This window comes from Bos taurus, chromosome 1, assembly GCF_002263795.3.
Source record: "Bos taurus isolate L1 Dominette 01449 registration number 42190680 breed Hereford chromosome 1, ARS-UCD2.0, whole genome shotgun sequence".
NCBI classification, from domain to species: domain Eukaryota; kingdom Metazoa; phylum Chordata; class Mammalia; order Artiodactyla; family Bovidae; genus Bos; species Bos taurus.
The window spans coordinates 107,729,908-107,741,877 of record NC_037328.1 but is presented as its reverse complement, the minus strand read 5'-3'; the positions used below and the strand labels follow the sequence as shown (position 1 = coordinate 107,741,877).

The 11,970-nt window shown below is 39.3% G+C and overlaps 1 protein-coding gene across 1 annotated transcript in view; it reads left to right on the top strand.

The window, feature by feature from the left end:
- The first annotated feature begins 9,971 nt into the window (after positions 1-9,971).
- SCHIP1 (schwannomin interacting protein 1) overlaps positions 9,972-11,970 on the top strand; it is a 179,582-nt gene continuing 177,583 nt past the window's right edge. Inside the window, exon 1 of the mRNA XM_005201741.4 lies at positions 9,972-10,027. The gene's annotated coding sequence lies outside the window, so the exon portion shown is untranslated. The remainder of the gene's footprint in view (positions 10,028-11,970) is intronic.

Genomic DNA, 11,970 nt, shown 5'->3' with positions numbered 1-11,970 from the left:
CAAAGAATGCTCAAACTACTGCACAATTGCACTCATCTCACACGCTAGTAAAGTAATGCTCAAAATTCTCCAAGCCAGGCTTCAGCAATATGTGAACCGTGAACTTCCTGATGTTCAACCTGGTTTCAGAAAAGGCAGAAGAACCCGAGATCAAATTACCAACATCTGTTAGATCATCGAAAAGCAAGAGAGTTTCAGAAGAACATCTATTTATGCTTTATTGACTACTCCAAAGCCTTTGACTGTGTGGATCACAGTAAACTGTGGAAAATTCTTCAAGAGATGGGAATACCAGACCACCTGACCTGCCTCTTGAGAAATTTGTATGCAGGTCAGGAAGCAACAGTTAGAACTGGCCATGGAACAACAGACTGGTTCCAAATCAGAAAAGGAGTACATGAAGGCTGTATATTGTCACCCTGCTTATTTAACTTCTATATCAGAAATATATTTCTATGTCTTTTGGAATAGTCTTCTGTAAGAACAGTTTTGATGATCATCTCACTGCATAGTGTCACAGTTCACTTCATATCCTGGGCTGGGCTTTTAAGTGATTCCTCTTCTTCACCATTCTAGATAGGTTATGCTGATTTCATTCCCTGTCTCTTATGGAGCATGGAGCTCCTAGCCCTCACTCCACAAATAGCCCCTGGAAGAAGTAACTCTGTGTATCCTATGACACTTCTCTTCCCAGACAAATGATGGTTGATTGGATGAAGTCAGCCAATCAATTGGCACTCAGCAAGTAATCAGTCTAAATCAATCAAGAATTTTAACTAAGAGAACCAGAAAATAGAGAATAGGCATTTCAAATGAAAGATGCCTTGCAACCTAATACTTGTGACTAAAAGAACCTTGGCTAAAAAATCTGTGGTAAAGCTCAAGGCTGAATCTTTTTTCTTTTAACCTATTCATGATTATTTCTTAGAATAATGTTCAGAAGTGGGCTGTTAGCTCAACTTTATATGTATTTTTAAAAGTTTTGACATGTATTGCCAAACGGCTCTCTAGAAGTTATTCTCTTCCCAACCATCACTAAAGGTTAGTTTTTCCAATTGTATTTCCAAAATGGTATCTCATTGTTTTATGTTGCATATTTATGAGTTCCAAGTGGGCTTTATTGTTTTCTGTGGGTATTAGGATTTTGTATTTCTTCTTTTGTGAATTGACATTTGTGATCATTTGCCCATTTTTTTCTGAAGTAATCATATTATTCTTTTTGATTTAAAATAACTCTCTGCATGTTACAGACTTTAATCATCATCAGGATATTTTTCATTGTGAGCTAGTGGGAGTCATAAGGAAGAGTAGAAAAAGATAGACCAAGGATTTGGGTGAAGGTCAGCAGCCAAAAGAGGATCAGGTCAGGGGACACTCCACCCTTGACTCTTCTTCCTCTTTCCTAGACGTGTCTTAAATGTGGACTACAGGTGTCGCTGAACACTCATAGAGACTTTCAAAGGGGTATATAGATATAGAGATTTTTAAAGGAGTTAAGTTCCAGATCTTTACATTTTATATAACTTGTTCCTTAAATTGACCGCCTAAGAAATCCTTTCCTATTTCAACTTTCCTGTAGTGTTTCTCTCATTTTACAAAATCTCATTATGGTGATTTGCACTAAGACATGCATATAATTCAATTGGGAGACATGCTATAACTACCTCTACTTCCATCTACATGAACAAGATTTCTTGGTGTTTTTATTGAGATGCATTTTAAAAAGTAAAAATTATTTTTCTTAATAATGAACTATCAAAAGTTGTAATATATCCATGTTGTTTTGATCAGTTATGGCATATGTTAATCAGGATAGTGTAAGCTACCTTAGTAACCAATATACCTAAAACTTCAATGGCTTAACACACCAAAAGCATATTGCTAATTTTTATATCACAGTCCAGTTCAGACAAGGAGGCTCTTTGAGGATTCTCTTCAAAGGGGGCCCTAGATAATTATGCTTCCATCTCTCATCTTTGCCATCTCAGAGTTTTAGGATTCCAACAGGGAACCTGAAGGAGACACAGAAAGGGAAAGAGAGAGAAAGAAATAGAGCTCAACTCACTATTAACTAGAATAGGAAATGATACATCATTTCTGTTCACACTTCCAATGGGAAACTAAGAAATATAAACTTCCTGTACCTCCAAAAAGAGAAAAGGATGTGGTGAACACCCATTGTCTCTGCTACAGGTATTTCCAGTAATGATTGTCATGATAACTTAATCCAGATGATTTGTTTTAACAGATCTTGTGACTACAGATTATTAAAGAAGCTTTAATTTTACTTTATTTTTATACAGAAGTATGGTGATACAGTTGATAAAGAATACACCTGCCAATGCAGGAGACACAAGAGATGTGGGTTCAATCCCTGGCTCAGGAAGATCCCCTAGAGTAGGAAATGGCAACCCATTCCAGTATTCTTGCCTGAAAAATCTCATGGAGAGAGAAGCCTGGCAGGCTAGAGTCCATGGGCTCACAAAGAGTCGGACAAGACTGAGCACACATGCACTGTTATGTGCATGAAATAGTTAAATAAATAGTCTTAACCACAAAAATACATTTTATTAGGATACAATTATGGAAATGAGAAATAAAAATAAAAGGAGAAAACAAAAAGATATAAAATTGCAACTATTACTCAGTGGATGATAGTGGATATCAATTTGCTATAGTATTTACATTCTCTTGGAGTTATAACAAGTTAAGTAAATATCACTTTAAAGGGCTTCCTGGACAGCTCAGCGGTAAAGAATCTGCCCACAGTGCAGGAGACACAGAAGATGTGGGTTCGATCCCTCGGTTGGAAAGATGCCCTGGAGGAGAAAATGGCAATCTACTCCAGTATTCTTGTCTGGAGAATCCCATGGACAGAGGAGCCTGGCAGGCTAGAGTCCATGGCATAGTAAAAAGTCAAACAGGACTGAGCGCACATGCACACACACACACCACACACACACACACACACACACACATCACTCTGAAAAAGCCAGTATTGACAATAGACCATAAATTATACCCTTTGCTACTATTCAAGGTTTTGATAAAATGTTTTACATTACAACATAAAACTGAAGGAGGGTGCATAGTTTTTCAAAATTTCTTTAGGAGATAGTGAACAAAAGCATAGCAGCCCAGTATCCTACCCTATATTTAAAGAAACACCCACCCAATTTGATTTTTTTCTTTAAAACTATCAAGAAGGAAAGAAAAATACACTGTTAATGGAACTGCTTCTGCCGGACTGGACTTGAAGATGCCAAGGGTTGCAAACCATGGTAATTTATGACATAAGCTTCCCAGAAAGTCCAAGGATAGAGAGTGCCAAGCAAGAAATGTATTTCTTGGCAGAGTTCACGTGTCAAGGTAGCAACCAGACCCCAGTGAGCCACGCCTTGCTTAGCTTTGCGGTCAAGCTACCTTAGAATTTAAATCTTCCCCCCTGAAGTCGGTGAATTCTTATTGCCTTGCTCATCAGCTGGTCATATTGAACCACTCTCCCAGCTAAATAAACATCCTGCCACTTTCCAGAAGAATCTAAAGCAGCCTTTTTGACTGTCGAAGAAGATGGCCGTTTTAGACAGGGGCCTAGCTCTCCTTCCTAAAAAGGCCCATTGACCTTTATTGCAAGTGAAATAGCTTATGGGAACAGTAAATGGCTAACCTCACTGTACCATAAAATAGAGCTTGCTACAGCCTCTCCTCTCTCAGCCCTGGCGAGAAGCCTGTAATAGCACTCCTCATAAAAGCCTCCGTGCCATTCCCCAGGTGCAACCCTTTACAGAAGCACAACTAGGGAGTTTCCAAAATGGCTTGAAGAGAAGGCCATTTAAGAATAATGCCAACTATTTAGCAGATGTTTCTTGGCCAGAATTTGACTTTTTTTTTTTTTTTGCATTTACTCTTTTGTAACTAGTATAAATGACAGCTGAATATACCAGAAACATAGAAGAGGAAGCTTACATTAAAAGGCCATTGAGATCTTAACTCCCCGACCAGGGATTGAACCTGCACCTTCTGCGTGGGAAGGTGAAGTCTTAACCACTGGGGGAACAGCCAGGCAAGTCCCACAATATCTTTGGTAGGCTGAGGTCAGACCCAAGAATTTGCATTTCAAAGGCTTTTCCAAGAGATGCGGCTCTTGTTGACCCCAGCTGCACTTTGAGAATGATTGCTTTAAATTGTAGCAGGACTAGAAGAAGCTGATGGAATTCCTTTAGAACAATCTGCTGGGAGTTGCCAATGCCTTCTTTTTAAAATTAAACAAATGTTACATTAAAAAAAAAAGAAACAATACTGTAGCACGTTTAATAAAGACTTTAAAAATGGTCCACATCAAAAAAAAATCTTAAAAAAAAAAAGCCAGTGAGAATGCCATCTGATTTGGAGATTAAAAAATAAATTCTACTCTCTGAACCAATGAAGTTATAAAATAGAAATTTTTGTCACGTTTTAAAAATAAATACAGGATTCTATAATATTGATTACCAACCATTTGCAAGGTAGAGTGCTACAGGAACTAAGAAGAAAGATATCAGCTTCAAAGTCAAGAATTCAGAAAATCTTTTTCTAAGCAACACAGTTATCTCCTTCACATATTGTATTTTCATCAAGGAGTTAATCACTGCCTGACATTTTCTCCTTTATTTCTTTATTGGTCCCTCTCACCCTGGGACTGTAAGCTTCATGATTGTTGAGACTTTGCCCATTCTGTCACAGCTGCATCCCCAGGGTTCAGTATTAAGCCCAGGATACTGTAGACTTTCATCAAATTTTGTTAAACAATGAGTAAATTCCCACCTTCAGAAGGAGCATGGTAACTCACAAGGGGCTGGAATGTACACCCCAAATATCAATAATATTCATTTATATATTCAGAAGAAAAAAAAAAAGCTCAAACAAACCATAAGGGACTTAGCAGGAATGTTCCCTTTTCACTTTTACAATCAGCATCTACACATATTTTTAGAAAAACAAATATAAAACTGTAAAATAAATGTAAATTAAAAAAAAAAACACATAACTTTGATATTCCTAAGAATAAGCTTCACCTTAAACTTGAACATAAAGATAATGCATGAAAAATTATATTCTTTACTGATGCTTCTAACCATCATGTGCAAAGCATCTGTGACCACAGATGGATTAATACCTACTACTCAACCTGTTGTTTAGTTTATTTTGTTTGTTTGGGTTTTGTTATACTTGCTTTTTCTTTTCCAAAAGGGGTAACATACTATTAATATTATGTGATATGTATTTAGCTGAAAAGAATATTAAATAAATTTGCTCAATCTACAGCTTTATGAAATTTTAGTTTATATTATTAGCATTTTATTAGGAAAAAAACTTCTACTTTCCTTTAGGCATGTTATTAAGTTTATTAAATCTTTATTTACACATTCATTTGGAATTTTGGAATCACATGGTCTCTTGTCCCTTTCCTTTTTTAAAAAAAAAAAAAATTTATTTATTTGCCTGCTTTGGGTCTTAGTTGTGGTATGTGTGATCTAGTACCCTAATCAGGGATCAAACCCGGGCCACCTGCTTTGGGAGCTCGGAGTCTTAGCCACTAGACCACCAGAGAAGTCCCTCCTCCCCCTTTCTTTTCCCTTCTCCCATGAGAGAATATCTCTGACCTAATTTCAGAAAAGGCTTCCCTGATAGCTCAGTTGGTAAAGAACGTGCCTGCAGTACAGGAGACCCTTGGTTCGATTCCTGGGTTGGGAAGATCCCTGGAGAAGGGATAGGCTACCCACTCCAGTATTCTTGGGTTCCCTTGTGACTCAGCTGGTAAAGAATCCGCCTGCAATGCAGGAGAGCTGGGTTCGATCCCTAAGATCTTCTAGGGAAGATCCCTTGAAGAAGAGAAAGGTTACCCACTCCAGTACTCTGTCCTGAAGAATTCCATGGACTGTATAGTCCATTGGGTCCAAAAAGTCAGACACAAATGAGAGTTTCACTTTCAATTTTAGAAAAGAAAGTATGATTACCGGGTCAAAACTATAAAAATATTAATGCCTCCTGAAGCAAGTTTTCAGTTTGTTTTTTAGAGCTTAACTTGTTTGATTTTGCAGCACCTTATAAGGTATAAATATATTCATTTCATACAACCCTCAACAGCTTCAAGCAATACATATAATATCTTAATTGCTGGTTAATTTACACCAAGTTGCCCTCTTTAATCCTAGAATAAGCCCATCTTCTAAGACATATCTGTTTGTTTACTGATAAATATTATCAGATTTAGAATCCCTCACTGGAAGCCTTCCTACATAAGGAAAAATGTAGGTTATACTTCTTTCCTGAACAACACTATCACATAAAGCTTTATCCTTGTTGTTGTTTAGTTGCTAGGTCGTTTCGACTCTTTTGAGACCTCATGAACTGTAGCCTGCCAGGTTCCTCCATCCATGGGATTCTCCAGGCAAGAATACTGGAGCGGGTTGCCATTTCCTTCTCCAGAGGATCCCCCAACCAAGGATCGAACCCATATCTCCTGCATTGGCAGGCGGATTCTTTACCACTGAGCCACCAGGGCAGGTCCACAAATCATAAGACACTAGGTGAAAATGGACATTGAAAATATGATGTACAGTCAATTCAAGGGTGACTGAACAGTAGTGTGGGGATGCGACATACAGGTCCCTTCCCCAAGTGTGGTGAATCACTCGGCTGGCAGAGAGCTCCCCTGGGATAATAGCACCACCAAAAGAACCTCTTGACACTCACTAATCTAGGCTGATAGCATCGTTTAGATGGGCTTAGAGACAAAAGAATGCCAAGGTCAATGTATTTGCAGCAAGTATTAATTCTTATCAATTTAAAAATGAAAACCATAAATAACATTTAAGACAATTTTAGAGAAATCATATCATAGTCCAAAACTATTATATAACTGTTTTCTCTTTTGCATAAGGCCTTCCATTTCTTAGAGACAGTTAACATTAGTTATAATCATAGGTATTTTATCTTCTGCTTCAGTTAACTTTATATCATAAGCATGTTTCCAAGTTTGTATAGAGCTTTCATAATTATTATTTTTAATGACTATGTGAAGGCCATTTGATTAATTTTATTACTCTGTCTATCCTTGATGCCTATTATGCTCAATGAGTCCTGATGAGAGCATAGGATGAGTGCGTGTGTTCTCAGTCACTTCAGTCGTGTCTGACTCTTCGTGATACCATGCACTGTAGCCTGCCAGGCTCCTCTGTCCATGGGATTCTCCAGGCAAGAACACTGGATTGGATTACCGTGCCCTCCTTGAGTTTAGGATGATGCTAGTCTAAATGCTAGTGCCAAAGCACCTCAATTCAAATGTAAGCTTATTAACATCTGTGCCTTAGTTTTCTGGTCTGTAAAATGGGGTTGATGACAACTCCAACCACATGGGTTTGTCATGATTAAACGAATTAATTTGCTTAAAGTGCTTAGAACAGTGCCTGGTACGTGGTAAGCAATCATTAAATGTGAACTATTGTTATTGATGTATCAAGGTAAATGACTTTGGAGTCTTCAGGTCATCTCTTGCTTTTGCTATTGCAGACAGCAATATAATGAACATCTCTACTTATCAGATGTTTTGCTTCTGTTTAATTATTTCCTTAGATTAATTTTCTAAGAATAGATTGCTAGGTCAAAGAGTTTATCACAATGATTACTTTCAAAGAAATTCCTTTAACCTTTCCCCTTGAAGAAAATGTGATGGCATGGAAAACAAATACTAGTTGATATAAAAGCCAAGAAAAGAAATCATGGCTTTATTTAACAACAATAATCTTATAAAAACACATTTTATTCATAAAACTAGGTAGACATTATATAAAACCCTGGGTCCTATTCAACTGATTTAATCCAACAAGTATTTCCCCGCCTGCTCTATGCTTGTTCCATGCTAGGTATTAAGCAGAGTATGGAAGGATATGAAGTGACCTTTGTCCTTAAAGACTCAAAATCTATGGAAGAAAGTGAAATATGAAGGTAGTATGAGAAGGCAATGGCACCCCACTCCAGTACTCTTGCCTGGAAAACCCCATGGACGGAGGAACCTGGTAGGCTGCAGTCCATGGGGTCTTGAAGATTTGGACAGGACTGAATGACTTCACTTTCACTTTTCACTTTCATGCATTGGAGAAGGAAATGGCAACCGACTCCAGTGTTTTTGCCTGGAGAATCCCAGGGTCGGCGGAGCCTGGTGGGCTGCCGTCTGTGGGGTCGCACAGAGTCGGACACGACTGAAGTGACTTAGCAGCAGCATGAGACTATAGAATCCGGGGCCAATTTACATATATATTTTTTAATCCAAAATCTATGATACAGATACCAAGTATTAGGCATAGTCAGCTGGCAATAAAGAAACAATATTTAGTTTCAGTGAAGAAAAAGCGTGTGTGTTGGGGAGGTGGGGGTATGTAATGATACAAGTGCACTTATATACAAAACAGAAGCAGACTCACAGACATAGAAAACAAACTTATGGTTACCAAAGTGGAGGATGAGATTAACATATACTCACTAATATATATAAAACCAACGAGGACGTACTGTATAGCGCAGGGAACTAAAGTCAGTATTTTGTAAAAACCTATAAGGAAAAAGAATATATATATATACACACACACATATATGAGCTTCCCTGGTGACTCAGACAGTAAAGAATCTGCTGCTTGCAATGTGGGAGACCCAGGTTCAATCCCTGGAAAAGGGCATGGCAACCCACTCCAGTATTCTTGCCGGGAGAACTCCACGGACAGAGAGGAGGCTGGTGGGCTACAGTCCATGGGGTCACAAAGAGTCAGACACGACTGAGCACCTAACACACACACACACACATACATATACATCTGTATGTATATACATACAGATATATATATTGTGGTTTAGTCGCTAAATTGTGTTCAACTCTTGTGACCCCATGGAGCCGCCAGGCTCCTTTGTCCATGGGATTTCCCAGGCAAGGATATTGGAATGGGTTGCCATTTCCCCCTCCACATAAACACACAAACACACACACACATATACATATATCTTATATGTTTTATACCTCAAACCAACATAATACTGTAAATCAACTATACTTCAATTAAAAAGTAATAATTAATTAAATATATTAAGCAAAAAGGAAGGAAAAAAGAGAAAAATGTGTGACCATCCAAGTGATAACTAAATTAAGCTCCACTTTTTTCCTCAGAATCTAACATTTTATAATTTCTTTTAATACACCTCAAACATTTTCTGTACCAAACAGAAAATGTTTGCTCTTGCTAAGACACATTCTTATCCCTTTCGGTTAAGATAAAAGCGTTCCTCAGACTTCAGCTGTGGGCTTCAGCCAAGGGGGCCTGAAAGGGGTGCTCATGAGTGGAGGTGTCCTTGGTCAAGATCTGTATGTATGTGTGTCTGTTTAGGAAGGGCCTCTGCCAGCTGAGCTGAAATAACAAAATCATCTCCATTTCCCTCATTTTGAAGGAAGCACTGCTAAAGTATCTTAAACAACCAAAATCTCCAACCACAAGCCCCGCTACTTTGCTGTCCTCTTCTGAGTGTTGAAGGAAGCGAGGAGCAACTGCCTCTTCTTTTTGAGATGAGCAAGATCATTGGTTTGTTTCCAGGAAGCCAAACTTGAGCAGAGCCCTTTTCCTGTCACTGAGGCAGACTTCCCAGTCAAGGTAAACCCTTTCTGTAGGGCGCAAGCCCCAGGTAAAGGGTTTTCCAGTCTTCAAAATGGCCTGCCAAATACCGTTCGTGTACCTTATCCAGCAGTTTTCAAGCTGCTTACTATGTACCGATCCTCTTGAACTGACAGGCTCCAGATTTTCCCAGTTGGTTTAAGCCTCCGCAATGTCCAGCAAAGGAGCTGCTTTGCCCAAACGGGTCCCAAAGCAGACAAGTGAAACTGTTTTCCTTATATGGTGAAAAGCGCCCTGTCGCTTTAAGGCCAAGAGATTTGGCTGCAGATGGTCCCTGGGAAGTTTGCAGGCAGCCCCATCCTGTGTCTGCTCCTCTCCTCGCAGCTGTGCAGGTGAGTTTCCAAACCTTTCCCCAATTTGCCCTCTATAGTCTCTCTTCTGGCCTACCCAGTTGGAAATGCCCTTACAGAGGGCTAGAGAAATTCAGGGTCAATAGAAATGGTGTTGTTTGAAGAAGTTTGAGCTGAAGGGAAAAAAAAAAAGCTTACTAGGAAAATGTGCAGTAATGCAGCCAAGGAGGATGCTTTCAACTTCCAGTGGGGAGGCGGCATCAAGGTTACTGGAGGCCCTGAGGCTTTCCAGGACCAAGCAGGGGAGGAGGGACAGACTCTAGGTAAGACCCTGCAGGGATGAGTTTGGACTTCTAAGCTATAGAACCTGGTCAGCTGCAAGTCTAAGCCAGACAGAGGTGAGAGGAAATAATACTTCTGCAAATGCTGAAGGCTTTACAGGAGATGGAGCTACAGGGTTGACTGTAGAAAGTGAACGTGAAATGTTTGCAGCGTCTGCTGGCATGGAAGGCTGCAGCCTTAACCCTTCATTCAGCCTGGCTGATTAGCAAGTAGGATTTGACTGCACAGATCACGGGCGGGGGTGGGGATGCCTGTGTGGAGTATTGCAGTAGAGACTAAAACAAATGGATAAGACTGTGATCTATGATCGTGGAACCGCATCTCCGGTATCCCCACAGTACCACCTGCAGAGAAAAGAGCTTTTCTAAGCTCAGAAATTCTGTGTCATCCACAGGCAAAGAGCTGCAAGAAGTCTCATTTAAGCTGCTTACTGCTCTGTCATTTACTAATTCAGTTTCCTGATTTCTTTTCTCCCATGGCCTGGAGCCCCCTAAGATATTAATTTGAAATTAATGAATAGAACTTTTTAACAGCTAGAGATGTGCTAGTAGAAGTGTGTCTGTTAGAGGCTGAGATGTATTTGGGGATTGGGGTTGGGATTTTGTGGATAGGGTGAAAAGAGACGGGATGGCATAAAAGGAGAAACACTTGATGGTCATTTTACAATGTATGCAAAGCTCTTTAACTGAGCCCATTTGTCAGCTACAGCCAAAATAGAAGTCCACCCAGGAATTTTTAAAAAGAGTGATGCCAAATGATAGGATTGGGCTTGTCTTCCCTCCTGGTTGAGTCTGAGGCCATTCATCATTCAGAGGCCAGTGGTTTCTCTACAGTTGTTGTGTGGGGGAGTGAACCCGGAGGCTGGATTAAAATTCCTTACATACCCCATGCCTCTAAAAAATATTCATTCATCTGAGTAGTCACTGAAGAATTTGTTTTATTATTAACTAACAAGTGCTCTATCTACTTGTTTTCTAAAGACAGAACGTCCATGAAAAAAAGGTTTGTTTTATCAACAGGGATTTGTTAGTGCAAGAGTTCCTCTTTTCTCACTTGTGATGGCTGGGCAAAGTGAGAATTATAGCTTGCCGAAAAGCTGATGTCCTGAGCAGAAAGTTAAATTTTGAGTTCATAATTTGGAAGAGAGCAGGGAGTGTGAGTATAATTTTACTTCATTTGTTTCAAGTTAAATCCAGAAAGCAGTGTCGAATATACTGCTTTCAAATATGAACACTGCCAAGAAAAACAAAGTCTCATCCCCAAAGCTGGAAAATCTCTAAAAGTAACATACTGTGATCTTTTATAAGCTAAATCAAAGTGTTAAAAGGAAAAAAGATGTGGCTTCCTGAACATTTCACATATTGACCCTCAATCACACATCAACTAGAGGACATCTCTTGAGCGATTTATTTTACCTGTGCCTCGGTTTCCTCACCATTAAACGGGGCATTTCTGTGAGGGACTTTCCAGTAAAATGGAAAGATCCATTGGAGCTGGAACTGAGCAGATCTGGGTTAAATTTTCCATTCCCTCCATTTATTCCATAACCTTAAGCAAGTTACACAGCCAGTCTGAACCTTGGTTTCCTTATTTCCAAAGAGAGTAAATAATTAACAACGTCATCAGAATTAGAGGAACCTACC